Genomic DNA, 26,900 nt, shown 5'->3' with positions numbered 1-26,900 from the left:
ACTATTTAGATCTCGTGTTATTCTACTTTAAATAGTAACCAGAAGTTTTGTTTTTATTCAATGTGGGACATTCGAAAAAGACTGTCAGCAGCTTTATTCTTTCAAAAAGTAGAGTACTGGAAAACATTGTACGAATTACTTTATTGAAAGTACCTTTTCAGGTTCATTGCATTCCTTGGCTTGGTCATTTCGGTGCCATCCAGGTGTCGAAGTTTGTAAGCTCCTTTTCAAATCACGTCTGATATTCGGTATGGTCCTTCCCAGTTAGGTTCCAATTTACTGACATACTTTTCTAATTTTAGGAGTACCAGATCTCCTGGATTGAAGCTTCTCCTTCTGACTCTTTTTTTGTAACTATTTGCTATCTGCTGTTGGTAAGCTGCTAGCCAGATGGCTGCAGCTTCTCTTTTTTCTTCCAATAGATCCTGACTGTGTTCCAGAAACTGATTATTTGACTTCTGGTCCCAAGCTAAGCTTCGGATGGTGGGTGCTACCACTTGGTGGGGATTACAGCTTCGGTACTGTAAGCTAAAGAGAAAGTAGTTTCACTGGTGGGACGTCTCAGGGTGGTTCTGTATACCCATAGGACATTTGGCAATTCATCTAACCACTTCCCCTTTCTATCTTCAAGCTTCTTTTTTATGTAAGCAAATATTGTTCTGTTAGTTATCTCCGCTTGCCCATTGCCTTGGGGGTGGTATGCAGCTGATACTTTCTGGTTGATTCTGTACTTGTCGAAGAAACGCTGAGTATATTGATTATCCAGATTTGGCCCGTTATCTATGATGATAGACTTTGGGATTCTGAATTTGCATATCAGATTGTTTTAAACGAACTTTTTCACTTGGACATTAGTCACACTTGCGTATGCCTCTGCCTCTACCCATTTAGTGAAATAATCAGTGGCTAATAGGGCATACCTTTTTTACGATGCAGCCATTGGTAGGGGTCGTACCACGTCCATTCCCCATTATGCGAACGGCCATGGGCTACTCATGGTGTGTATTTCTTCTGAGGGTAGACGGACAAGGGGGGAATACCTTTGGCACTTGTCATATCTACGGGAGTATTCTTCCACTTCACTTGGCATGTAGTGCCAGAAAAACCTTTAGTGATAGCTTTATGAGCTAATGACCAGTTCCCAGAATGATTCCTGCATTCCCCTTCATGTATCTGTTTTAAAGCTTCTCGGGATTGCATAGGGGTCAAACATTTGAGGTAGGGCCCGGAATACAATCGCCTAAAGAGCTGTCCTCCTACCACTGAATATTTGGCAACTTTTATCTTTAGCTGCCGGGTCGCTTCCTTAGAGTTGGGGAGTTCTCCTCTCTCAAGGTAAGCTAATATTGGATCTATCCAGCTTGGATCCTGGTGGTGTCATTGCACCAACATCTAAAAGTGTGCAAAGAGATGAACTAAGAGTGTGAGTGTGCAATGTGGCCAAGTCTTAAATTTATAAAAGCCACTACTACCTCTTAACTAAAAATATATCTAGGGTGAGTAAGGATCGTCCCAAGGGATTGTGGGTGCCTTTGCAATGGAAACAATGTATAGGGTTAGTAGGGCGAGTGATCAAAGATTGGTTGGATTGATTGATTAAGCTATTATGCAAATGAAATTAAAGTAAACAAAATTCAATGATTAATAAAGAAAAGAAAGATATAGAGGGAAGGATTTGGGGTACTAGAGCTCACTACTAAGCTTGACTTCATTAAACACTAGCAATTGTATATTAATGGGGAAATTGACTTGTAACTTGTGTGTGTGTGTGACATTAATTGAAACTAGGTATGGATGGCAAATAAGCATAGATTGTCAAGCCAAATCAAATGGAAAGCACAACCTATAAAATGAGACCAAAATCCATTCAATGAAACCATAATTTATGCACACACAAGTATCTCGAAACATACACCTAATGCATTCATAAGTATGGAACACCAAGGAACAAGAGTAAATTGTCCACCTATCTATGAATTTAAAGCAACTACACTAAAGACATGAAATTAAACTAAGTAAGCTAAGGGTGTGGTACAATCCATCAAGAAACAAGTGTGAACCATCAAATAAATTGCAAGAATGTTCAATTAAGCTCTATGTTTTGACCATCTTTAGATTTTCTTCTTCCATACACATAGACATGCATAAATTCCACTAAATCTAGATAAAAGCACATGAATCATCCATTCTAGCATACATAGGCATATGGTTAGAAGTAAATAATCAATTGAAAGCATTAACCATACACATCAAGTAGAAACCACAAGATATATATATAAATCCAAGATCAAAACATTGTTACAAATAAATCCCTAAAAATATACAAAGAACTAAACTTAGGGGCTACTCTAGCCCCAAGTAGATGTCTAGCCACTCATTGAAGTAGTCATCCAACCCTTAAGGGCTATCTCTATGGTAGGAATGACCTCCTTCTTGATGGAAACCGTAGAAGAATGGAAGAACTCCCTAAAAATGTGTAAAGCTCTCTAATCTCTAGCCTCCTCTCCAAGATATGAGATATACAAGTTATATTGAATGTTACAAGTTATAATGTAAAAATGGCTCAAAATCCTTATATAGGTAGGTCAAGTGTTACACCCAATGGTTTGGGCTCGTACACCAAGGTCCCTCCAATGATTGCACTATGAGCCAACTTTTAATGAGCTGTAATATATTTTTTTCCAAACTTGAGGAGGTTCAATCGATTGAACTATGGTGAGATCAATCGAACTTGGCTGAGATCCATCGAATACTATAGAGATCAATCATCCTTGGTGGTGTCTTTTTGAATAAAGACAAATCTCTGAGATATTTTGGGATATTTTTGGGAAGTAGACAAAAGTGATAGGTGGGTGTTGATCAATCTGGGAAATGTTGGATCGATTGAACTTATTGGATTCTTTTGGTTAAAGACAAGCGGTTGGATCTATCTTGAACTGTTTAGATCGATGGACTTTCGATCGATCGAAGAAATGCTGAGATCGATTGAACATGCTGAATTTCCACACTTTGCTTCATTCTGCTTCCACTTTGCTCCTTTCTTCCATTCAGCTTGAGTTAGCTTCTTTTAAGCTCTTATTTGGCTGAATTGACTTATTTTTGGGATAAGCACCTGAAAAGGGCAATAATACAAAATTAGTCTAAAACGGGAAAGTAAGATAGATAAATGTCCTAGAATACTCAAGCTTAAGGGGTTTAAATGCGCACTTTTCAGTGCTTATCACACCCCCAAACTTAAATATTGCTAGTCCCTAGCAATGAACTACAAAGTAAAGGAATGAAATGAACAACTATACAGCTATGAACTAGAAAGTAATAAATGGATGACGCCAATTACGTAGGGAACACGATTACATTTAGCATATGCAACAAGCCTTTTAAACCCCTAGGTTACCCCTAGTGGATGAGTGAAGTATCGTGAGGGTTTCCAGAAATGATACCCAAAAACATTAAGCTCATTTTCACTAAAGAGGCACCAATATTGCAAACAAGCATTGGGAGAAAACTACCTCAAGTATTCAATTTTTCAACTCTTTCCAAGCAATCTCCCAAAATCTCAACATCAAACAAACAAGTATGGTCCTCCACACATCAAGAAAATGATCATGCAAATCAAAACAACTCTAGAATCCTTTTTGAGTGGGCTGGCATCAAATATGTTGCTATCTAAGCTAGCTAAAGCAATGATCACATCCTTACCCTAAAACTAGCACACAAATCTAGTCCCGATCATCGAAACAAAGAGTGGACCTTTTATTAAATCTTTATTGATCTAGGTGCGTTTATTCTTTTGACTCGATTTTTTTTTTTTTTGAAGGATCAAAGATGGAAGCATAGTGCAATGTGTTGATCTATTAAGCTTTCTAGCGATCCATGAGGTCGAGCGTTAGGTTAATGAGTCCCAAACCGGATGCCCTTAGGGCACTAGGTGTTCAAACACCCCTAAGGACTTACAAGCTCAAATCAACTAGGCTACAAATCAAAACAACCTCCATCTAATCATTTCCCACTTCTCACCTTTTGGGAGAAGCCCTCAGTTTTTTATTTCTTTTGTAACCCCTTTTTTTATTTTTATTTTTTTTTATAATTCAATTATTAACCTAGAGTTTGGGCCCTCCACCTTTCGACGCGAGAAATTCAGTGCTTGATGAGGCTAAAATCCCGGTTACTTAATGAAAAGGATTTGTTATCCACTTTTATCAAGATGAAAGCTTTCAATGCACTACTAGCCCAATTGGGATATAACCAATTCAATAATTGACAAAGCATGTACCCCACAAATGAATACTAGTGTGCGCCTGTGCTAGTGTAGAATCCTAGAGTGAATCTCAAAATAATCTCAAAATCAGGATGATGTGGATCACAAGTGCAAGCATGATATCAATCTTTCGAAAAATTTACTCCTAAATGGCATCCACAAGGCATACAAGGAGTATTGGACTCTCAAGTTAAGTAATTTTTAAATTTTAAGCAACATAGTCCTCAAAAGATTAAAATCATAGCTAGTTATGGACTAATCACAGAAATCCCTCAAATACCTAAGTCATGCTCAAAATTTTGAATTGAAAGCAAATACTGTAACTACACCCATTCCCCTCAAACTTAAATGGTACAGTGTCCTCAATGTGCAAAGAGAACAAAGGAAAGAGTATACCAGTGCGGCTATGGCAAAGAATGGCTGGGAGACAAGTATCCAAAGTGGGTGGTATATCCCCCACAAACTTGGGATTAACAGTGGTCCAGAAAAAATGGCATTGGGAGAAAAACTGATCAGATAACAAAGGGGACAATAATGGTGCACAGTAGACATGCAAGTGTAAATGGGATAATAAATGAACTAATGAGAGAGGAAAATGGTGGCCCTGAAAAATTCGGGTAGCACTCTCTTACTAAAGTCACTGGGATACGCCTGATAATGGAGTCAGTGAAAGAAAGATATATCAATAGAAGGATATGACATCCAAAAGATCATGCATAAAATAGGAAAATAAAAATAGTATATAGTACATCACAGTAATGGGGCTGACAGACTGGCCGCAAAAATATCACAATAGTATCAAAAGAGCAGGAATGTATCACAGATATAATGGAAGAATGAAATAGAGGAATAGAGATCAAGCAGATGAGGTAGGGCGAGTGGGGCGTGATCCCCTGACATCTCTGGATATGCCCTGCAGCGCAGCCAAGACATTAGAGAGGAGAGTAGTCACGTACGTACTGAGAGATACCACATCTGACCGAGAGAGACAATTGCATCCTCCAAGGTTTGGATACGCTCTCCTAGGCCAGGTGTCTGAGCTGGAGCCTCAGGGATGACTGGATCATGAAACTGTGGTACATCCTGAGCCATCTCCTAAAAATGAAGTGGTAACCCTGCCGGAGAATGATGTAGGATCTCCTTTGCTCGAGGCTGTTGCTCTAAGTCAATGTCCATATGTACTGCAGCCGCCAGTGTGATTACTGGATCATCTGCTGCTGGCTCTACTGCTGCTGCTGTTGCTGCCATATCCTCCTCCTCAAGCTCCTTAGCTGTTAGAACAACGTCCTCCACCAAATTCTTGATAAGAGCATTGTAGCTCTTATTCCACTCCTTTTTGCCATAGTGCAAGCTCCTGTCTCTGGACGCTCATCTAGATGGAAAGGATAATGCTGATCTCAGAGGATCTGAGTGATAAGATGGCTAAATAGGAGGAAAGTGGCCCGCCTGGGCTTGGCCTTGCTAATGTAAGTCAAATACAATCTCATCATGACACTCCAGTAGAGTGTCGACATAGATACCCAGTGGCCTGTATAGAATGCATATAAAGCAACCAGAAAGTTTGAACGCCTCTGGCCCGCCATAAATACATTTAAGAATAGTACCGAATTGTAAAACCAAAGGTCATCGAGCAGGTAAGTCTGGGTGGCGAAAGTCTCGCCATCTGCATAGTGGCTAGTCAGTGCCACGACTATGTCTGCATAAGAAGCCCTATACTCCAAGATAAAAATAATGAACATCAGGAGGGTAGACATGTGGGCATCGAGAAGATCTGGCAAGAATATCAACTGTGATTCGGATGGGGTGGCCATCAATGGTAGTGTGCAGCTTTGATAGGTTACTCGGGGCCGGCCAGAGGTTTTGGTAGAACAACCGAACAAGCAGCAGGTAAACTAGATATGTAACGGGGACTAAAATAGCTGAAATACCCCTCCGGTCAATATTATCGTAAGTTAATCAGGTCAGGAGATACTGGGAGAAGAAAACAATATCAAATACTAACTCATGCGCCATATGAGGGCGTGAGTATCTCCTGATAGGTCTGTCGCGGACCTGGCCTAGCTGTGCCGGTGGTGGTGAGGGAGAAGGTACATGCTTAGTCTCAGTTGAAGAAGATGATGCAGAAGCTGAAGACTTTAGTCTAGAGTCGGCTGATGGGGATTGAGCTAGATCTGCCTCTGGATAGTCCTCTAACTGCTCAGGCTGCTCAGCCTCATCAACCTACTCTGGAGTTGGCTCTGGAATGGGGTCCTGAACATGAGATGGTCCTGCCTGCTCCTTTACTCTCTGCCTCACTCAGCGTGGATAATGCCTATGGGCAATAGTCTTTACCCTAGCCATAGCCTGCAAAACAAAAAGAAAAACACTTGCAATATAAGTTAGTACCGGCATAAAGAATTGAAACACGGTATATAGAAATATGTATGTCAAATAAGCTAGACAACTCAGAATAATAGTCATGAATTTATGCAATTAATGACGTAGCCAAATAAATAGTGACCAAGTGAAACATGTTAAACAATATAAGTATAGAATGCATCCAATGTGGAAAACATAGGCATTGGGCATAAATAAGATAGCATGGAATACAAAAGATGGTGTGTGAAGTGTATAAGTAAATCTGCGAGGTTCGATCAATCGAGAAAAGATGAGATCGATCCAAGTTGGATCGATCTGGACTTAAGTGAGATCGATCTTTACCAGATCGATCTGAGAAAAATAGAGATCGATCAAACTCTGTAAAAAATGTGAACAGTCACAGATCTGTGACGTGGATGGCATGGAGGCACCCGAGCAAGCTCGTGGGTCCCACAATTCCTCAACAACACACAAATGGGCACTTGTTTGGGCATGTGACCCTCAAAATCAATTTGGAAATGAAATATATACAAAAATCTATACATATATAGATACACATATATACATATGCTTAAAGCTTCAAATATGGAAAGAAATCCAGCATGTCATCTCAGATCTAAGATGGAAACATCAAAATCATGTAGATTGAAGCTCAAAAATGGAAAATCAAACTCAAACTTACCAAAGCTAGTGAGAGAAGTGGTTTAAAGGAGAGAGAGATGAGATCTGAGGTGAAGGAGAGAGATTCGAGGCTCGGGAAGTTCGCCAGAAACACGCCGGAGGTTGGGAAGATAAGGTTTGCAGTGGTGAGAAAGATGAGGGTCTGAGATCGATGTACAAATCGATCAAAATGACCCTAGGGTTTTATTTTAAAAACTGGTCCCGACAAGTTCGATCGATCTGGAAAAATCTCAGATCGATCGAATATAAATCTATCTTGAAAGACCACAGATTGATCTATGCTTCGAAATGATTAAGTATTTTTGAAATTTTCGGATTTTTGAAAACTGAAAATATTTTATGGATGTTTAGAAAATTTAAAAAAAAATGGAATTAAAAAGAAAATATCTTTTTTTTTTTTTGGATTTTTGGATAATATAATTAATAAAAATCTTTTTGGAATTTTTGAAAATAAAAATAAAAAAATAAAAAAAGATAAAATAAAAATATTTTTAGATTTTTAAAAATTTCCTAAAATTAAAAATATTTATGAAAATTTTTTGAGAATAAAATGAAATAAACTAAAAATTGAAAATATTTTTGGATTTTTTTATTAAATTAAAGTTCAAAATTCAAAAGAGTAGTCAAATCAAAGTCAACAAAGGGGGTACAGATCGATTTGGACAAATCTTCGATCGATCGAACAAGTGAAAACCTACAGACAAGTTCGAATGATGCATAGAGAGGCCTTTTTCATGAATCTCAAAAAATTTTCTAAGTGTGGAGTGAAGATCGATCCAAAAAAAGTTAGATCGATCTAAGAACTTTCAGATCGATCCAAGGAAATTTTTTATCGATATGCAGAGAGCTGATTTATGCAGGAAAATTTCGATTGATGGAATAGAGGGATGATTGTATGCAGGAAGGGATGTTTGATCGATCGAACCTCTTTTGAGATCAATCGAACAAGAACAAAATGCCTATTTTCAGAATGAAAGTGCATGCATTCTCAATTATAGTTCCTATCAATGTGTATAAACCCCAAAACATATCTAGACGATGCAAGAAATGAAAGGTAAAATAGAAATGAGGGAGGAATAGGGTTGTAAACCCTACGAAGCATGTACTAGTCTTTAACGTCTCTAGCAAGACGTTGGGCTCTTTTAGCTTGGATCAAATATCTTGTTATACAACCCCTCCTTAGCGAGGTGAATGGATTTCTGAACCCCACCTAACAAATTGCTCCTTAAGGAACTCATTGGATTTGATTCAAACAACATTGATGATTCTTGGTCAAAACAACTCTTGGGCTTCCATGCCCTTGGAAATGCAACTTTCTGTGCTTTCAGGTTGGTAGACGAACCATGGAAATGTTCAACATCAAGTAAAGACTTAACTTCATCAAATTCATGGTTTACACACTTCTCTACAACATACACTTCTTCATGTTGGTCCATTGAATTCAGGGTTGGGTTAAAAATGTTCAACTTTACTTTCATATGGCCAAATGAGATTTTCATTATCCCTGTCCTACAATTGATGTTGGCATTTGAAGTTGCCAAGAAAGGACGGCCAAGGATAATGGGAAAACGGCTTTTGGGATTTGGAACCGGTTCCGTGTCAATGACAACGAAATCAACCGAGAAGAAGAACTGATCAATTTTAATTAAAACATCCTCAATGATACCTCGGGGCTTTTTGACTGATTAATCGGCAAGTTGTAAAACTATCGACGTCAGTTTCAGGTCTCCTAAGCCCAATTTGACATACACCGAGTATGGAAGAAGATTGACACTTGCTCCTAAGTTTAAAAGTGCCTGATTTATGACATGGTCACCAATGATGCAAGATGTAGTAGGTGAACCGAGGTCTTTAAACTTTGGGAGAGTGTTATGTTGCAAAATAGAGCTCACTTGCTCGGTCAAGACCACTTTTCTTGGTGCATAGCTTTTGTTCTTCCTCTTTTGGGTGCAAAGATCTTTTAAGAACTTAGCATAAGCTGGAATTTACTTAATTACATCCAAAAGTGGAAGATTAATCTTTATTTGCCTGAACATTTTAATGATTTCATTGGTCTTGGTCTTTTGTTTATGAAGATAAAGGAATCATTTCAAGGCATTCGGAAATGGAGCTCTTGGCTTAAAAACTTTTTCAAAATTTTTCTTTGAAACATCATCAACGCAAGAATTTTTCAAGTCCTTTTTCAAATCATGCTTGGATTCATCTTTCAAATCATTTTTCAATGCTTTTTCAACATGATGATCATGCATATGCAATGAAGGAGGAATAAAATGTGAAACAGGACGGGTGTCAACTTTTGGTTGTACCGGTTCACTCTCTTTATTGGACATACCTACTTGGTTGTCCATAATCTTCCCACTTCTCAAGGTTGTCACCACATTGACATGCTCAATTGTGGGACCTTCCGATGAGGAATGAGTCTCTACAACACATTGTTGCTTTGGTGGGGCATTTAAAGGCATTTTCCCTTTCTCTCTAGCATTTAAAGTACTAGCTATTTACCCTACTTGGGTTTCTAGCTTAGCAATGGATTGAAAGTGAGAATGAAGCAATTGAGTGTTTGCCTCTAGAGTGCCTAAAGCGGTCAAAACTTTCTCTTCAAAAGCGGGACTTCTAGAATTTCCTTGAGAATATGATTGATTTGGAAAATGAGAATTAGAGAACTGATTGCCATGTGATTGAAATGACGATGACCTAAAACCTTAGGAACCTTGGCTTGCATTGGAGGCGGAACATACTTTCCTTGAAAACCACCTTGGGGAGGGTTTGAGCCTTCCCATTGGCTTTTCCAAGAGAAATTTGGATGGTTCCTCCATCTTAGATTATAATGATTGCCATAGGGATTATTCCATTGGTTAGTAAAAATGGCATTGGCTTGCTCATGGTTGTCATTTTGCACATGTCCATGGGGACAATTGGAAGTAGAATGTAAGACACTTGAACAAGTCATGCATGATTCATTAGATGATGAACATGATTAGGGGAGGAAGGCATTTGATTCACCGCAGTTTGGTTGATCAAAAATTAATCAAACATTTGAGATAAGGATTTCATCTCGACGGCTATGTCATTGGAGTTGTCAACTTGATATAAGCCAACATTCTTCGTTCCACCTAGATTTCTACCATTTTTAGAACACAAAGATCTACGCATGTAATTTTTACTCATACTTTCATACAATTGCCACACATCATTTTCATGTTTATCAAGATAAGAACCACCCATAGATGCATCAACCATACCCTTGTGATTATCCGGTAAACTTTTAAAGAAATATTGAACTAATTGCCACTTAGGTATGTTTAATGAGGCATGGGAAAAATTCAATGACTTGCTTAGGAAGTGCCCACATCATGACGATATCAAAGACCAATGTCATGAGAACTTCCATTCGTGAATTTTCTCAAGAACTTTTGTTGCATTTCTGCCCAAGAAGTTATCGAAAAAGGCCTAAGATTGTTAAACCAATATTTTGCCTTGTCTTTGAGGGTAAAAGAAAAAAGTTTGAGTCTTAACACTTCTTTTGGCATGTCCGTGTATTTCACGGTGGAACACACTTCAAGAAACTCATCCAAATGCTTATAGGGTTCTTCACTTGGAAGTCCATGGTAGTTAGGAAGCATTTAAATGGTTTGTGGTTTGATTTCATAGTGATGTGCTCTAAATGGAGGCAATTGAATGCAAGTAGGTGCATTATATTCATTAGGCACATAATGGTCTCTTAAAGCAAGAGGGGGATTTACAACCAGTGGTGCTACTCGAACACAGTGGTTAGCTTGAACCATAGGAGGTTGTGGAACAAAGATTGGTTGAGGCATTACCAATGGAATTTGGCCTTGTTGTTGTGGTGGAATAAATGGTCTAGCGATCGAAGGCTGGACTATCAATTATAATTCAACCCTTTTGCAATAGCACAAATCATTATAAAATGGGGCTATTGGTCGGGTAAGTCAAACTACTGGGACTGCTAGTTTATGGCAACTTAGGTGTCTATAATCATTTTTAGAATGATGAAGGGGTAATGAGGATTTGTTGGTTTGTCGCTTAAGCTAAGAATTAAGAAATGCATAAAACAGTAAATTGCAAGGAGTTTAGAAAGAAGAAATCTAGATAGAGAGGTCTAGGGAAATGAATCCACTCCTACCCTTTACACATGCTAAGTAAATGATTGATTTGGGGAATTAATGTAGATACATGACCATGATACATAGTAACACATAGTTACTACAATATCTTCAAGAAATTCATTTAATCACAAGGTAAGAATAACCTATCAAAACTTCACATGCTTGAGCTACCTACACTATGGTGTAACCTTAGACATGCTTGCTAAGCTAGAGATTATCAAACCCTTAATTAAATGGTAAAAGCACATGGAATCAAGATGCAAGATTAACCTATCAAAAGAAAGTCTTAAGCTATGGATTAACAAGTTTCTCAAAAACCATGCCATTAGAACCATTCCATAATCTTGTTTCCATTGTCACTATGAAAATACTAGCCATACAACCATGAGAATAAATAATCTAAGACAAGAACATTTGATTCAACATTATCATTTATAATTAAAAACATTCATTACAAATTGTAATATGCTCTAGATTATGGAACTTGGCCATACATACACTTCATTCCCCAAAATAAATCAAAAATTAAACATGCTTACAAGGAAGGGTCTCATCACCTCCCTAGATAGAGGTTTAGTTACCCATTAATGCTACAAGGAATGAAGAAGAAGAAGAACATCCCTCCATTTCTGCACCCTTGCTCCAAGAACACTTCTCTCCCTCTCCATATCTCAAAAAATGTTAGCTATGATATGAGATCACCTTCCCCCCTTTATCCATCCAAAACCTACTCCCCATACTCACAATCCCGAGCTCCCCCCTCTGCATGAAGCTAGACCACACAAAAGAAGGATAAGGGGACCAAAAAGCTAAAAATCAGGGGACCAAAAAGCTGTACTGGTGTGTTTGGCGGGTGCCTGCGGTGGCGAGCCAGGTGTTCGCGGTGGCTCGCGGGGGCTTCTGCGGGAGCTAAGCAAGGGCCCGCGAAACCTGGCAGAGAGTAGGGGGTTTGGCGGGCGCCCGCGGGAGCTTGCCACTGCAGCTTTAACAATGTTTCTTACAAGTCTCATCAAATCGGATCGTGGACATGCTTCCATCTCAGAAGCACAATGAACACTAAGCCACGGCTTCACAAAAACTGCAACATAAGAGGTTCGGTCCAAAAGGTGACTCCTGATAAGCGCTGAATACTGTATATTTAAGCGCCCTAAATTGCATTAGTTAAGTCCGTTGTTTGTTTAATTAAGTAGATTATCTTCATTTGTGTGTATGTATATATTTTCAGGTCCATTTGCCAAAAAAGGAGCAAAATCAAGGCTTTGTGGAGTTTTGGCCATCAAAAGGCACAAGGCTGAATTTCTGGCAGCAGTGGATCTTGAACTTTGCTCGCCATTTTGACCTTCCTAACTCAAGAACTGGACTTCCCTCATAACATAAAAGATTTAGAGCTCTGAATCAGCTTTCCAAATCTTCAAACGGTTTGTCATTTGGAGCTCGGAGCAGAGAGTTATGGCCTTGTTACCAGAGGCGCGCAGAACTGCCTGGCAGCAATGAAATTCTGCCTTGATCTTCATTTTCGACCAACTATCCTTGAGAATTGGATCTCCACCAAAACATAAAATATTTAGAGCTCTGAATTATCTTTCTAAATCTTTAAACGGTTCATCATTCGGAGTTCGGAGTGCAAAGTTATGGCTGTTTAACCAAAGTAGGTCTGGGCAGAGCAAGTGAAGCATGGGCATTTTTACACTAAATTCGAGTGCTCGAGGCCTTGCTTAGAGTGCTCAAATTTTGGGCAGAATGCCCTTCGGAAATGGCTCATTTCAGCCCACTTGCACCTTGGTTTCTTCACTTTGCTTTCCTCTTTAATGAAGTGGTTGGAGATGTTGGTTGGTGACCTTTTGGTGGTAGATAAGGCAAGGAAGGCCACACATATCATTATCCCATATTCTACAAGATTAGAAGAGAGAGAAGAGAGCAAGGAGATAGAGTTCTTCAAGCTTGAAGAAGGGAGCACGAAAATGGAGGAGGTCTTCAAGCTTCTTCCTTCTTCCATTGCTCCTATGGGTAACTAAATCTTCTCTAGGGAGGTGATGAAGCCCCTCCCTTGTAAGCATGTTCTAGTGTAGATTTTACTTTTGGGATTTCAATGTATTATTGTTGGTGATTTTATGATCTAGAGCATCATATGTGTTGTAATGAATTCTAATGTCTATACATGATTATTTTGAGCTATTCATCTTGTCTTAGATGGTTTCTCTTCCTAATCATATTGCTTGCATTTCCATAGTGACAATGGAAGTTAGATCATAGAATGGTTTTAATGGCATGGAGTTTGAGAACTTTGATAAATCATTGCTTAGGATGCCCTTTGATGGTTTATACTTGATTCTTAACTTTGTGTGCTCTCATCATTTAATTAAGGGCTTGATAATCTTTGGCTTAGGGAGCATGTTGAAGACTACACCCTAGTTTAGGTAGTTCAAGCATGTGAATCTTTGATGGATTATTCTTGTTTTTGATTTAATGAACCTCTTGAGGATAGTATAGCAACCAAGGGTTGTTATGTGTCATGACCATCATTTATGTTGATTTTCCCAATTTAATCTCAATCTAGAATTTGTATAGGGTTGGAGCGGATTCATTTCCCTAGTTTTTCTCTATTTCTATTTCATTTCTTTTTAATTCTTGCAAGTTTCTAATTTATGCAATTTCAATATTTTTAGCTTAAATGACAAACAACAAAACCTTTATAAACCCTTCATCATTCTAGAAAGATTCTAGACACTAAGGTTGCCGTAAGACTAGCGCAGTCCCTGTGGTTCGACTTACCCGACCAATAGCCCTATTTTACAATGATTCGTGCTATTGCGAAGGTTGATGTATAGTTGATCAACCGATCAATTTTTGGCGCCGTTGCCGGGGAATGCATGTGATTGATGAAACCCCTCCTCCGCGTGGGCCGACTCATGAACAAGTTCAAGCTATCACCACCCTTCGGAGTGGTAGAGTGGTTGACAACAAGGTTGATGGAGACACAAGTGAGAAAAACCCTCCGTTGAAAAATCCAAATTCAAGCTCTTCAAGTCCAAATCCAAGTTCTTCTTGTCCAAATACCATTCACGGAAGTCCCACGCATGTCACCCCAAATGTGGAAACTACTTATGAGCCAAAAGCTCCGTTCCCTCAACGTCTTCAAGAGTCGACACATTTTGGGAATAAGACTTGCAAAATTCAAGACATGTGGGAGGTCTTTAGGCAAGTAAAGATCAATCTTCCTCTCTTGGATGCTATCAAGCAAATTCCTCCCTATGCAAAATTCCTTAAGGATTTGTGCACTCAAAAGCGCACTTCCAGAAGTCATTTACCAAAGAAAGTGAGGTTAACCGAAAATGTTAGTGCGATCATTCAGCACAGCACTCCTCCGAAGTATAAGGACCCGGGTGCCCCCACAATCTCTTGTGTCATTGGTGACAACAAAATCGAGAGGGCCCTCCTTGACTTAGGAGCTAGTGTGAATTTGATTCCATATTCGGTTTACCTACAACTTGGTTTGGGAGATCTAAAGCCAACTCCGATAGTGTTGCAATTTGCTGATCGATCTATTAAGCAACCACGGGGAATTATTGAAGATGTGATCATAAAAGTGGACAAATTCTACTTCCCGGTAGACTTCGTGGTTCTTGATACGGAACCAGTCCATGATCCAAGAAAACACATTCCCATAATTCTCGGACGTCCTTTTCTAGCTACAGCTAATGCTTCCATTAACTGTAGATCCGGATTGATGGATATCTCTTTTGGGAATATGAATGTTAAGCTCAATATCTTCAATGCTGTGCAACTTCCTTCAGATGACAATGAGTGTTTTGAAATCACTATTGCTGATGAACACATTCAAAATCCAATCCCACCTCCTTCAACGGAGGATCCCCTACATGCTTGCTTGGTCCCTTTTGATTTTGAGGATTTTGGTGTGGACAAATCCATTCGGGAAGTCAACTCCTTGCTTGATATTCCATCACCATTTTCCTCTCCTTTATGGGAAGCACCAAATCCATCTCTATCATGGGATTGTCCATCTCCTTCCATTTCTTCACCGGAGTTACCTCAACATTTTGAGGGTGAACCACTGGACAAAGGTAAGGAGAATGTTGACAAGTTGCTGAAAATTCTTCCAATCATTCCAGCCCAATCTAGAATCATTGTCCATGATACTCAACCTGTGAACAAACCATTTGAGTACAATGAGGTATATGACTTGGAGATTGCAAATATGGAAGGTCATGATCCTACCATTGTTAGTCAAAACAATGACATTCAACGAGCCTCCATAATCTCGAACAAGCAACACCTTTGCTTAAATCTGAAAATAAAAGAAGTGAGATTAAAAGCGATGCTCAAATCCTCTAAGGCCAAACTTGTTTCTCTTCGGAAGGATCAATATCCCTCACCATTCATTGATCCAAGTTTGAGACCATATGAAGGAGGCAAGTTGCATACGGAGCGTTAAGGATCCATCTCTCCAATGGATCCTGATCCTGGTTCGTCTAGCTATCGACATTAAATTTAGCAAAGCAAGGGAAGAAATTCTTTCGATGTTCCAAGCTTCCCTACCTTCTCAAATTGCTCGTGCCTTGAAATTTTCTGGGAAATGGTTTAGAAAAGCCAAAAATTTGATTTTTCTGAAATAATCTTCAGTTGCGTTCCGCAATTTTAGACTGGCCTCTTAGACCTTCTCAGCTCTAATTTTCATTCCCGGAAATTTCCATCGCTTTCGAGCAAGTTCATAGGATCTTTGGCATGCAACTCATGTGCACAACCTCTCATTTTCAACGCATTGTTGGATCATGGTTCCCCAAAATTTTCCATGCATTGGAGATGAAATGCAAAGTTTGAAAATTTTTCATCTAGGCATTAGAAATGTTGAGCAATTCGACAATTTTTCCAAAAATTTTCCATCCATGCAGTGGAATGGACTGAATTTGCAAATTTTAAAATTTTTTCCATGCTTTAGAGATAAAGTGCTAAGTTTCAAAAATTTTCCATCCATGCATTGGATTGGAATTCTCTTGCAAGGCTTCAAAAATTTTCCCTACATTAAAATTCATTGCATGCATTCTTTCATTGCATGCATTCATTGCATGCATTCTTTCATCTCCAAGCCACTGACTTTCCATGCATGGACTCCATTTTGAACAGCTTCCATTTCCATGTTGCTCACATTACACATTCCATTGCAATGAATTCATTTTCAAGCCTACTGATCCAATTTCGAGCAATCTACCATCCAAGTTCGAGTGCTCGTTGATGCCCTCCAATTTCAGCCCTTCATTTGCAGCCACTGCCTCATTTTCGAGCCCTCTCAAGTTCCTTTGGAGTGCTCGCTGCCACATCCCAGCAAACCCGAACTCTCTGGCTTCATTTCGAGTAATCTAAACTCCAATTTGGAGTGCTCGACCTTGCTTGAATTTTAAACCCCAAAGCTGCTGAGGCTACTGGTCCCAATTCGAGCACTCTACTTCCATGCTTAGAGTGCTCGACCACTTCTCTCAACCAAGAAACCCAACTCCAACAACCAACATCCCAGCAATCCACTTCTCTCAACCCATCTTCCCCATCTCGGCTACCCACAAACCGACCACCTCTATGCAACACACCTTAAACCTCAACTCTCTCTCACCACCCAAACTCCACCTTCTCTCTCTCAATCTCCCATTCCACTCACTCATCTCCATGCAGTCGGCAACTCGAGCCCAACACACCATCACCACCTTACCCTTCCCACGCCACAACCCACCCACAATCCATGCAAGCCACCCTGCATGCCCCTCTCGGCAACATCATCCAATCAACCCAACTCACTCAATCCCGAGCCCAGCAAACAACCTCACAAAAAAAAAAAAAAAAATAAAAATAAAAAATAAAAAAATTTCAAACCATTCCACCTCACACCATGCACACCAACCTTCCTCTCTCTCTCTTCCCAAACCAAACCATGCATCACCATCCCTCATCTCTTACTCTCTGCAGAATTTTCGAGCACTCAAAGCCAAGCTTCGAGTGCTCGCTGCTGCTCAACTTCTTACCACCATGCCCCATCCGAGCACTCCACCCCCCCTCAACCTCTCACCATGCATGCCCTTAAGCACACCACCCAACCCTCGCCTTCACCCAACTCCACACCTCAACCTACAACCAACCTACTCTCGGCTTCCTCACAAAACACCATCCCCAACCCACCCACACTCCATGCAAACCATCTCTCTCTCGGCATGCATTCCACTCCCACCAACCAACCCCCATTTCCTGCAACCTACCCAAACCATCCCTCTCAAACCAACTCCTCTCCCATCTCCAACTAAACAACCCACTTCATACAACCCAACCTCACTCTCTCATCCCACCCTCTCGGCACCTCAACCTCCCATCATGCATGCCAACCTTACCCACCATGCAACCACCTTACCCAAACTAACCAACCTTGGCTTCAACACCATCACCCCTTGGCATCCACCCTCACCAACCTCATATTCTCACTCACCACAAACTCATGCATATCTAAAAAAAAAAAAAAAAAAAAAAAAAAAAAAAAAAAAAAAAAAAACACACAAAAAAAAAAGTTAACTTTTAAAATATAAAAAACAAAATATATATATATATACATATATATTTATATATATATAGATATAATACTAATCATAATAATACTAAATAAATAAATTAATCAATTTTTTTGGCCTTATTTTGTTTTTCATCTTGCACTAAACTTCAGGTTAGAGTTTTTATTTCTGTTTTGGTTTTTCTTACGAGACCTATGCTTTTCCATGTATATTTTCGTTGTGTTTTGATAGGTCTTCATGTCCAAGTTTGGGGGACGCCGTTGCGCACTCACATAGCTGCACATCTACGTCGTCGTCACTCCACTTGGTATTATTGTTCTTTTCCCCCCTTTTTGCTCTTATTTTGGTATGCTTGTCTTCACACATTGAGGACAATGTGACATTCAAGTTTGGGGGTGCATTTTTGGTTTCATAATTTTTGCTAAGCAATGATAGTATAACTTGACACTTGTCGGAGACGAAGCATATGTTTAATACCTTGTGTATAGAAGCAATTGACATTTGTGAAAATAAAGAAAAATTTGAGTTGAAATGATCATGTAGATTCAAATTAGTCTGTATAAATGTCTCAATTAAATTCTCGCTGGATTTGACACTCTTTTAAGCTTCACAATGCACAGATGCACATTGGAAACTTAACTGTGAGGCATGCAACTTGATTGACCTTGACCTTGCCCTAGTTAATCTAATTTGATGAACCTAATGGATGAATATCTTTGGCATGATTTAAGTTGTCTAAAAAAAAAAAACTGAAAAGGAAAGAAAATAATGACCAGTTGACGTTCGTAGCCTTTCCAACTCGAGCTATTAAGCCCTAGGAGTGTCTCTACACTTAACACCCTAAAGCCATCTGGTTTGGGAGTTGTTGGCCTAACGCTTGCTACAAGGGTTGGTTAGAAAGCTTAAGGGACTTAAACATTGCACGGTCATTCAAAAAATAAACTGGTAATAAACATGGTTCGTTGGAGTTCGTAGCCTTTCCAACTTGAGCTATTAAGCCCTAGGAGTGTCTCTACACTTAACACCCTAAAGCCATCTGGTTTGGGAGTTGTTGGCCTAACGCTTACTACATAGGTTGGTTAGAAAGCTTAAGGGACTTCAGCATTGCACAACCATTCTATGTTTCACTTATGAGTTACAATAAATTGTCAATAAGCAACAAAAGTTGTCTTGTAAATAAAATCATGCCTTAGGGACCTCATTTAAAGGGGAATTTAATGATTTGAAAACTTGTGCTTTGGAATTGGAAAAGAAAGTAAAAGCCGCATGTTGAGAATCCAATTCACTTTCACTGAAGCGAGAGTTGATTTCCATTCAAGAGATGATAATTGAGTTATTTATATAGACTTTGATGTTGATGCATGTATGTGGAAATGTATTTAGCCAATTTTTGTATCAATGCTTCATATATGCAAGGTAGTCTTCCCAATGACCCCATCTCCAGCTCTTTTTCTATTTCAAGTTATTTTTGAGCAATGTATATATCTTATTTTACCATGGATGATATTTTTGCAGTAGCAAGCCCATGGTTGTCTTTTCATTAAGTTTTTCATTGTAGTTTTGCTAAGGGACTAGCAAAATGTAAGTTTGGGGGTGTGATAAGCGCTGAATACTGTATATTTAAGCGCCCTAAATTGCATTAGTTAAGTCCGTTGTTTGTTTAATTAAGTAGATTATCTTCATTTGTGTGTATGTATATATTTTCAGGTCCATTTGCCAAAAAAGGAGCAAAATCAAGGCTTTGTGGAGTTTTGGCCATCAAAAGGCACAAGGCTGAATTTCTGGCAGCAGTGGATCTTGAACTTTGCTCGCCATTTTGACCTTCCTAACTCAAGAACTGGACTTCCCTCATAACATAAAAGATTTAGAGCTCTGAATCAGCTTTCCAAATCTTCAAACGGTTTGTCATTCGGAGCTCGGAGCAGAGAGTTATGGCCTTGTTACCAGAGGCGCGCAGAACTGCCTGGCAGCAATGAAATTCTGCCTTGATCTTCATTTTCGACCAACTATCCTTGAGAATTGGATCTCCACCAAAACATAAAATATTTAGAGCTCTGAATTATCTTTCTAAATCTTCAAACAGTTCATCATTCGGAGTTCGGAGTGCAAAGTTATGGCTGTTTAACCAAAGTAGGTCTGGGCAGAGCAAGTGAAGCATGGGCATTTTTACACTAAATTCGAGTGCTCGAGGCCTTGCTTAGAGTGCTCGAATTTTGGGCAGAATGCCCTTCGGAAATGGCTCATTTCAGCCCACTTGCACCTTGGTTTCTTCACTTTGCTTTCCTCTTTAATGAAGTGGTTGGAGATGTTGGTTGGTGACCTTTTGGTGGTAGATAAGGCAAGGAAGGCCACACATATCATTATCCCATATTCTACAAGATTAGAAGAGAGAGAAGAGAGCAAGGAGATAGAGTTCTTCAAGCTTGAAGAAGGGAGCACGAAAATGGAGGAGGTCTTCAAGCTTCTTCCTTCTTCCATTGCTCCTATGGGTAACTAAATCTTCTCTAGGGAGGTGATGAAGCCCCTCCCTTGTAAGCATGTTCTAGTGTAGATTTTACTTTTGGGATTTCAATGTATTATTGTTGGTGATTTTATGATCTAGAGCATCATATGTGTTGTAATGAATTCTAATGTCTATACATGATTATTTTGAGCTATTCATCTTGTCTTAGATGGTTTCTCTTCCTAATCATATTGCTTGCATTTCCATAGTGACAATGGAAGTTAGATCATAGAATGGTTTTAATGGCATGGAGTTTGAGAACTTTGATAAATCATTGCTTAGGATGCCCTTTGATGGTTTATACTTGATTCTTAACTTTGTGTGCTCTCATCATTTAATTAAGGGCTTGATAATCTTTGGCTTAGGGAGCATGTTGAAGACTACACCCTAGTTTAGGTAGTTCAAGCATGTGAATCTTTGATGGATTATTCTTGTTTTTGATTTAATGAACCTCTTGAGGATAGTATAGCAACCAAGGGTTGTTATGTGTCATGACCATCATTTATGTTGATTTTCCCAATTTAATCTCAATCTAGAATTTGTATAGGGTTGGAGCGGATTCATTTCCCTAGTTTTTCTCTATTTCTATTTCATTTCTTTTTAATTCTTGCAAGTTTCTAATTTATGCAATTTCAATATTTTTAGCTTAAATGACAAACAACAAAACCTTTATAAACCCTTCATCATTCTAGAAAGATTCTAGACACTAAGGTTGCCGTAAGACTAGCGCAGTCCCTGTGGTTCGACTTACCCGACCAATAGCCCTATTTTACAATGATTCGTGCTATTGCGAAGGTTGATGTATAGTTGATCAACCGATCAATTTTTGGCGCCGTTGCCGGGGAATGCATGTGATTGATGAAACCCCTCCTCCGCGTGGGCCGACTCATGAACAAGTTCAAGCTATCACCACCCTTCGGAGTGGTAGAGTGGTTGACAACAAGGTTGATGGAGACACAAGTGAGAAAAACCCTCCGTTGAAAAATCCAAATTCAAGCTCTTCAAGTCCAAATCCAAGTTCTTCTTGTCCAAATACCATTCACGGAAGTCCCACGCATGTCACCCCAAATGTGGAAACTACTTATGAGCCAAAAGCTCCGTTCCCTCAACGTCTTCAAGAGTCGACACATTTTGGGAATAAGACTTGCAAAATTCAAGACATGTGGGAGGTCTTTAGGCAAGTAAAGATCAATCTTCCTCTCTTGGATGCTATCAAGCAAATTCCTCCCTATGCAAAATTCCTTAAGGATTTGTGCACTCAAAAGCGCACTTCCAGAAGTCATTTACCAAAGAAAGTGAGGTTAACCGAAAATGTTAGTGCGATCATTCAGCACAGCACTCCTCCGAAGTATAAGGACCCGGGTGCCCCCACAATCTCTTGTGTCATTGGTGACAACAAAATCGAGAGGGCCCTCCTTGACTTAGGAGCTAGTGTGAATTTGATTCCATATTCGGTTTACCTACAACTTGGTTTGGGAGATCTAAAGCCAACTCCGATAGTGTTGCAATTTGCTGATCGATCTATTAAGCAACCACGGGGAATTATTGAAGATGTGATCATAAAAGTGGACAAATTCTACTTCCCGGTAGACTTCGTGGTTCTTGATACGGAACCAGTCCATGATCCAAGAAAACACATTCCCATAATTCTCGGACGTCCTTTTCTAGCTACAGCTAATGCTTCCATTAACTGTAGATCCGGATTGATGGATATCTCTTTTGGGAATATGAATGTTAAGCTCAATATCTTCAATGCTGTGCAACTTCCTTCAGATGACAATGAGTGTTTTGAAATCACTATTGCTGATGAACACATTCAAAATCCAATCCCACCTCCTTCAACGGAGGATCCCCTACATGCTTGCTTGGTCCCTTTTGATTTTGAGGATTTTGGTGTGGACAAATCCATTCGGGAAGTCAACTCCTTGCTTGATATTCCATCACCATTTTCCTCTCCTTTATGGGAAGCACCAAATCCATCTCTATCATGGGATTGTCCATCTCCTTCCATTTCTTCACCGGAGTTACCTCAACATTTTGAGGGTGAACCACTGGACAAAGGTAAGGAGAATGTTGACAAGTTGCTGAAAATTCTTCCAATCATTCCAGCCCAATCTAGAATCATTGTCCATGATACTCAACCTGTGAACAAACCATTTGAGTACAATGAGGTATATGACTTGGAGATTGCAAATATGGAAGGTCATGATCCTACCATTGTTAGTCAAAACAATGACATTCAACGAGCCTCCATAATCTCGAACAAGCAACACCTTTGCTTAAATCTGAAAATAAAAGAAGTGAGATTAAAAGCGATGCTCAAATCCTCTAAGGCCAAACTTGTTTCTCTTCGGAAGGATCAATATCCCTCACCATTCATTGATCCAAGTTTGAGACCATATGAAGGAGGCAAGTTGCATACGGAGCGTTAAGGATCCATCTCTCCAATGGATCCTGATCCTGGTTCGTCTAGCTATCGACATTAAATTTAGCAAAGCAAGGGAAGAAATTCTTTCGATGTTCCAAGCTTCCCTACCTTCTCAAATTGCTCGTGCCTTGAAATTTTCTGGGAAATGGTTTAGAAAAGCCAAAAATTTGATTTTTCTGAAATAATCTTCAGTTGCGTTCCGCAATTTTAGACTGGCCTCTTAGACCTTCTCAGCTCTAATTTTCATTCCCGGAAATTTCCATCGCTTTCGAGCAAGTTCATAGGATCTTTGGCATGCAACTCATGTGCACAACCTCTCATTTTCAACGCATTGTTGGATCATGGTTCCCCAAAATTTTCCATGCATTGGAGATGAAATGCAAAGTTTGAAAATTTTTCATCTAGGCATTAGAAATGTTGAGCAATTCGACAATTTTTCCAAAAATTTTCCATCCATGCAGTGGAATGGACTGAATTTGCAAATTTTAAAATTTTTTCCATGCTTTAGAGATAAAGTGCTAAGTTTCAAAAATTTTCCATCCATGCATTGGATTGGAATTCTCTTGCAAGGCTTCAAAAATTTTCCCTACATTAAAATTCATTGCATGCATTCTTTCATTGCATGCATTCATTGCATGCATTCTTTCATCTCCAAGCCACTGACTTTCCATGCATGGACTCCATTTTGAACAGCTTCCATTTCCATGTTGCTCACATTACACATTCCATTGCAATGAATTCATTTTCAAGCCTACTGATCCAATTTCGAGCAATCTACCATCCAAGTTCGAGTGCTCGTTGATGCCCTCCAATTTCAGCCCTTCATTTGCAGCCACTGCCTCATTTTCGAGCCCTCTCAAGTTCCTTTGGAGTGCTCGCTGCCACATCCCAGCAAACCCGAACTCTCTGGCTTCATTTCGAGTAATCTAAACTCCAATTTGGAGTGCTCGACCTTGCTTGAATTTTAAACCCCAAAGCTGCTGAGGCTACTGGTCCCAATTCGAGCACTCTACTTCCATGCTTAGAGTGCTCGACCACTTCTCTCAACCAAGAAACCCAACTCCAACAACCAACATCCCAGCAATCCACTTCTCTCAACCCATCTTCCCCATCTCGGCTACCCACAAACCGACCACCTCTATGCAACACACCTTAAACCTCAACTCTCTCTCACCACCCAAACTCCACCTTCTCTCTCTCAATCTCCCATTCCACTCACTCATCTCCATGCAGTCGGCAACTCGAGCCCAACACACCATCACCACCTTACCCTTCCCACGCCACAACCCACCCACAATCCATGCAAGCCACCCTGCATGCCCCTCTCGGCAACATCATCCAATCAACCCAACTCACTCAATCCCGAGCCCAGCAAACAACCTCACAAAAAAAAAAAATAAAAATAAAAATAAAAAATAAAAAAATTTCAAACCATTCCACCTCACACCATGCACACCAACCTTCCTCTCTCTCTCTTCCCAAACCAAACCATGCATCACCATCCCTCATCTCTTACTCTCTGCAGAATTTTCGAGCACTCAAAGCCAAGCTTCGAGTGCTCGCTGCTGCTCAACTTCTTACCACCATGCCCCATCCGAGCACTCCACCCCCCCTCAACCTCTCACCATGCATGCCCTTAAGCACACCACCCAACCCTCGCCTTCACCCAACTCCACACCTCAACCTACAACCAACCTACTCTCGGCTTCCTCACAAAACACCATCCCCAACCCACCCACACTCCATGCAAACCATCTCTCTCTCGGCATGCATTCCACTCCCACCAACCAACCCCCATTTCCTGCAACCTACCCAAACCATCCCTCTCAAACCAACTCCTCTCCCATCTCCAACTAAACAACCCACTTCATACAACCCAACCTCACTCTCTCATCCCACCCTCTCGGCACCTCAACCTCCCATCATGCATGCCAACCTTACCCACCATGCAACCACCTTACCCAAACTAACCAACCTTGGCTTCAACACCATCACCCCTTGGCATCCACCCTCACCAACCTCACATTCTCACTCACCACAAACTCATGCATATCTAAAAAAAAAAAAAAAAAAAAAAAAAAAAAAAAAAAAAAAAAACACACAAAAAAAAAAGTTAACTTTTAAAATATAAAAAACAAAATATATATATATATACATATATATTTATATATATATAGATATAATACTAATCATAATAATACTAAATAAATAAATTAATCAATTTTTTTGGCCTTATTTTGTTTTTCATCTTGCACTAAACTTCAGGTTAGAGTTTTTATTTCTGTTTTGGTTTTTCTTACGAGACCTATGCTTTTCCATGTATATTTTCGTTGTGTTTTGATAGGTCTTCATGTCCAAGTTTGGGGGACGCCGTTGCGCACTCACATGGCTGCACATCTACGTCGTCGTCACTCCACTTGGTATTATTGTTCTTTTCCCCCCTTTTTGCTCTTATTTTGGTATGCTTGTCTTCACACATTGAGGACAATGTGACATTCAAGTTTGGGGGTGCATTTTTGGTTTCATAATTTTTGCTAAGCAATGATAGTATAACTTGACACTTGTCGGAGACGAAGCATATGTTTAATACCTTGTGTATAGAAGCAATTGACATTTGTGAAAATAAAGAAAAATTTGAGTTGAAATGATCATGTAGATTCAAATTAGTCTGTATAAATGTCTCAATTAAATTCTCGCTGGATTTGACACTCTTTTAAGCTTCACAATGCACAGATGCACATTGGAAACTTAACTGTGAGGCATGCAACTTGATTGACCTTGACCTTGCCCTAGTTAATCTAATTTGATGAACCTAATGGATGAATATCTTTGGCATGATTTAAGTTGTCTAAAAAAAAAAAACTGAAAAGGAAAGAAAATAATGACCAGTTGACGTTCGTAGCCTTTCCAACTCGAGCTATTAAGCCCTAGGAGTGTCTCTACACTTAACACCCTAAAGCCATCTGGTTTGGGAGTTGTTGGCCTAACGCTTGCTACAAGGGTTGGTTAGAAAGCTTAAGGGACTTAAACATTGCACGGTCATTCAAAAAATAAACTGGTAATAAACATGGTTCGTTGGAGTTCGTAGCCTTTCCAACTTGAGCTATTAAGCCCTAGGAGTGTCTCTACACTTAACACCCTAAAGCCATCTGGTTTGGGAGTTGTTGGCCTAACGCTTGCTACATAGGTTGGTTAGAAAGCTTAAGGGACTTCAGCATTGCACAACCATTCTATGTTTCACTTATGAGTTACAATAAATTGTCAATAAGCAACAAAAGTTGTCTTGTAAATAAAATCATGCCTTAGGGACCTCATTTAAAGGGGAATTTAATGATTTGAAAACTTGTGCTTTGGAATTGGAAAAGAAAGTAAAAGCCGCATGTTGAGAATCCAATTCACTTTCACTGAAGCGAGAGTTGATTTCCATTCAAGAGATGATAATTGAGTTATTTATATAGACTTTGATGTTGATGCATGTATGTGGAAATGTATTTAGCCAATTTTTGTATCAATGCTTCATATATGCAAGGTAGTCTTCCCAATGACCCCATCTCCAGCTCTTTTTCTATTTCAAGTTATTTTTGAGCAATGTATATATCTTATTTTACCATGGATGATATTTTTGCAGTAGCAAGCCCATGGTTGTCTTTTCATTAAGTTTTTCATTGTAGTTTTGCTAAGGGACTAGCAAAATGTAAGTTTGGGGGTGTGATAAGCGCTGAATACTGTATATTTAAGCGCCCTAAATTGCATTAGTTAAGTCCGTTGTTTGTTTAATTAAGTAGATTATCTTCATTTGTGTGTATGTATATATTTTCAGGTCCATTTGCCAAAAAAGGAGCAAAATCAAGGCTTTGTGGAGTTTTGGCCATCAAAAGGCAAAATGCTGAATTTCTGGCAGCAGTGAATCTTGAACTTTGCTCGCCATTTTGACCTTCCTAACTCAAGAACTGGACTTCCCTCATAACATAAAAGATTTAGA

This window comes from Cornus florida, unplaced genomic scaffold (genome assembly GCF_030987335.1).
Source record: "Cornus florida cultivar Cherokee Brave unplaced genomic scaffold, ASM3098733v1 CherokeeBrave_3.0.0_Hap2_Chr06, whole genome shotgun sequence".
In the NCBI taxonomy this organism is placed as follows: domain Eukaryota; kingdom Viridiplantae; phylum Streptophyta; class Magnoliopsida; order Cornales; family Cornaceae; genus Cornus; species Cornus florida.
This window is presented reverse-complemented; position numbering follows the sequence as displayed.